We start from the raw sequence: 3,728 nt of genomic DNA, 5'->3' as shown, positions 1-3,728 counted from the left end.
TAATCCCGCCGTATCTCCGTACAATGACGTAAACGGCATTATCCCGCCGTATCTCCAGACAATAACGCGCCGTATCTCCAGACAATGACGTAAATAGTCCTAACCCGCCGTATCTATATACAATGACATAAACGGCCTTATCCCGCAGTATCTCCATACAATGACGTGCTCGGCCTTATCTCGCCGTATCTCCAGACAATGACGTAAATGGCCTTATCCCGCCTTATTTCCAGAAAATAACATGAATGTCCTTATCCCGCCGTATCTCCAGACAATGACGTGCTCGGCCTCATCCCGCTGTATCTTCAGACAATGACGTAAATGGCATTATCCCGTCGTATCTCCAGACAATGACGTGCTCGGCATTATCCCTCCGTATCTCCAGACAATGACGTAAATGGCATTATCCCGTCGTATCTCCAGACAATGACGTGAACGGCCTTATCCAGCTGTATCTTGAAACAATGACGTAAATTGCCCTATTCCGCCATATATCCAGACAACGACGTGCTCGGCATTATTCCGACGTATCTCCAGACAATGACGTGCTTGGCATTATCCCTCCGTATCTCCAGACAATGACGTAAACGGCCTTATCTCGCCGTATCATCTCGCCGTATCATCTCGCCGTATCTCCAGACAATGACGTGAAAGGCCTTACCTCGCCATATCTCCAGACAACTACATGCTCAGCATTATCCCGCCGTATCTCTAGACAATGACGCATCGTATCTCCAGACAATGACGTAAATTGCCCTATTCCGCCATATCTCCAGACAACGAGGTGCTCGGCATTATTCCGTCGTATCTCCAGACAATGACGTAAATGGTTTAATCCCGCCGTATCTCCAGAAAAGGACGTGCTCGGTCTTATCCCGCCGTATCTCCATACAATGACGAAAACGGCATTATCCCGCCGTATCTCCAGACAATAACGCGCCGTATCTCCAGACGATGACGTAAATGGCTCTATCCCGCCATATCTCCAGACAACAACGTGCTCGGCATTATTCCGTCATATCTCCAGACAATGACGTAAATGGTCTTATCCCGCCGTCTCTACAGACAATGACGTGCTCGGCCTTATCCCGCCGTATCTCCAGACAATGACGTAAATGGCCCTATCCTGCCATATCTCCAGACAATGACGTAAATAGCATTATCCCGCCGTATCTCCAGACTATAACGTCAACGGCCTTATCCCGCCGTATCTCCAGACAATGACGAAAACGGCCTTATTCTGCCGTATCTCCAGACAATGACGTAAACGGCCTTATCCCGCCCTATCTCCATAAAATGACATGAACGTCATTATTCCGCCGTAACTCCATACAAAGACGTGCTCGGCCTTATCCCTCCTCATCTCCAGACAATGACGTAAACGTCCTTATCCCGCCGTATCTGCATACAATGACATAAACGGCATTATTCCGCCGTATCTCCAGACAATGACGTAAACGGCCTTATCCCGCCGTATCTCCATACAATGACATAAACGGCCTTATCCCGCCGTATCTCCAGACAATGACAAAAACGGCCTTATCCTGCCGCCTCTCCGTACAATGACGTAAACGGCATTATCCCGCCGTATCCCCAAACAATAACGCGCCGTATCTCCTGGCAATGACGTAAATGGCCCTATCCCGCCATATCTCCAGACAACGACGTGCTCGCAATTATTCCGTCGTATCTCCAGACAATGATGTAAATGGTCTTATCCCATCGTATCTCCAGACAATGACGTAAACGGCCTTATCCCGCTGTTTCTCAATACAATGACGTAAACGGCAATATTCCGCCGTATCTCCATACGCTGACGCGCTCGGCCTTATCCCGCCTCTTCTCCAGACAATGACATTTACGGCCTTATCCCGCCGTATCTCCATACAATTACGTGACCGGCCTTATCCCGCTGTATCTCCAGACAACGACGTGAAAGGCCTTATCCCGACGTATCTCCATACAATTACCTGAACGGCCTTATCCCGCCGTATCTCCAGACAACGACGTGAAAGGCCTTCCCCGGCGTATCTCCAGACAATGACGTGAACGGCCTTATCCCGCTGTATCTTCAAACAATGACGTAAATGGCCCTATCCCGCCGTATCTACAGCCAACGACGTACTCGTCCTTATTCTGCCGTATCTCCAAAATAGGACGTGCTCGGCCTTATTCCGCCGTTTCCCCAGACAATGACGTTAATGGCTTATCCCGCCGTATCTCCAGACAATGAGGTGCTCGGCATTATTCCGCCGTATCTCCAGACAATGTCATTAACGGCCTTATCCCGCCGTATCTCCATACAATTACGTGAACGGCCTTATCCCGCCGAATCTCCAGAGAATGACGTAAACGGCCTTACCCCGCCGTATCTCCATACAATGACGTAAACGGCATTATTCCGGCGTATCTCCATACTATGACGCGCTCGGCCTTATCCCGCCTCATCTCCAGACAATGACATTAACGGCCTTATCCCGCAGTATCTCCAGATAATGACGATCGGCCTTATTCCGCCGTATCTCCAGACAATGACGTAAATGGCCTTATTCCGACGTATCTCCAAACAATGACATTAACGGCCTTACTCTGCCGTCTCTCTAGACAATGACGTAAACGGCCTTATCCCGCCGTATCTCCATACAATGACATAAACGGCATTGTTCCGCCGTATCTCAAAACAATGACGTGGTCGGCCTTATCCCTCCTCATCTCCAGACAATGACGTGCTCGGCCTTATTCCGCTGTATCTCCATAAATTGACGTAAATGGCCTTATTCCGCCGTATCTCCATACTATGACGCGCTCGGCCTTATCCCGCCTCTTCTCCAGACAATAACATTAACGGCCTTATCCCGCAGTATCTCCAAACAATGACGCTCGGTCTTATTCCGCCCTATCCCCAGACAATGACGTGCTCGGAATTATTCCGACGTATCTCCATAAAATGACGTAAATGGCCTTATTCCGACGTATCTCCATACTATGACGCGCTCGGCCTTATCCCGCCGTATCTCCAGACAATGACGTGAACGGCCTTATCCCGGTATCTCCAGAAAAGGACGTGCTCTGTCTTATCCCGCCGTATCTCCATACAATTACTTGAACGGCCTTATCCCGCCGAATATCCATACAATGACGTAAATGGCCCTATCCCCAGACAATGACGTGCTCGGAATTATTCCGACGTATCTAGACAATGACGCATCGTATCTCCAGACAATGACGTAAACGGCATTATTCCAACGTACCTCCATACTATGACAAGCCCGGCCTTATCCCGCCTCATCTCCAGACAATGACATTAACGGCCTTCCAGACAATGACGTAAACGGCCTTATCCCGCCGTATCTCCATACAATGACGTAAACATCCTGATCCCGCCGTATCTCAATACAATGACGTAAACGGCATTATTCCAACGTATCTCCATACTATGACAAGCTCGGCCTTATCCCGCCTCATCTCCAGACAATGACATTAACGGCCTTATCCCGCCGTATCTCAATACAATGACGTAAACATCCTGATCCGGCCGAATCTCAATACAATGACGTAACCGGCATTATTCCAACGTATCTCCATACAATGACGTAACCATCCTGATCCCGCCGTATCTCCATACAAAGACGTGCTCGGCCTTATCCCGTCTCATCTCCAAACAATGACATTAACGGCCTTATCCGGCAGTATCTCCAGACAATGACGATCGGCCTTATTCTGCCGTA

This window comes from Mizuhopecten yessoensis, unplaced genomic scaffold (genome assembly GCF_002113885.1).
Source record: "Mizuhopecten yessoensis strain PY_sf001 unplaced genomic scaffold, ASM211388v2 scaffold9985, whole genome shotgun sequence".
In the NCBI taxonomy this organism is placed as follows: Eukaryota; Metazoa; Mollusca; class Bivalvia; order Pectinida; family Pectinidae; genus Mizuhopecten; species Mizuhopecten yessoensis.
The sequence above is the reverse complement of the archived record's forward strand: the minus strand, read 5'-3'. Positions refer to the sequence as shown.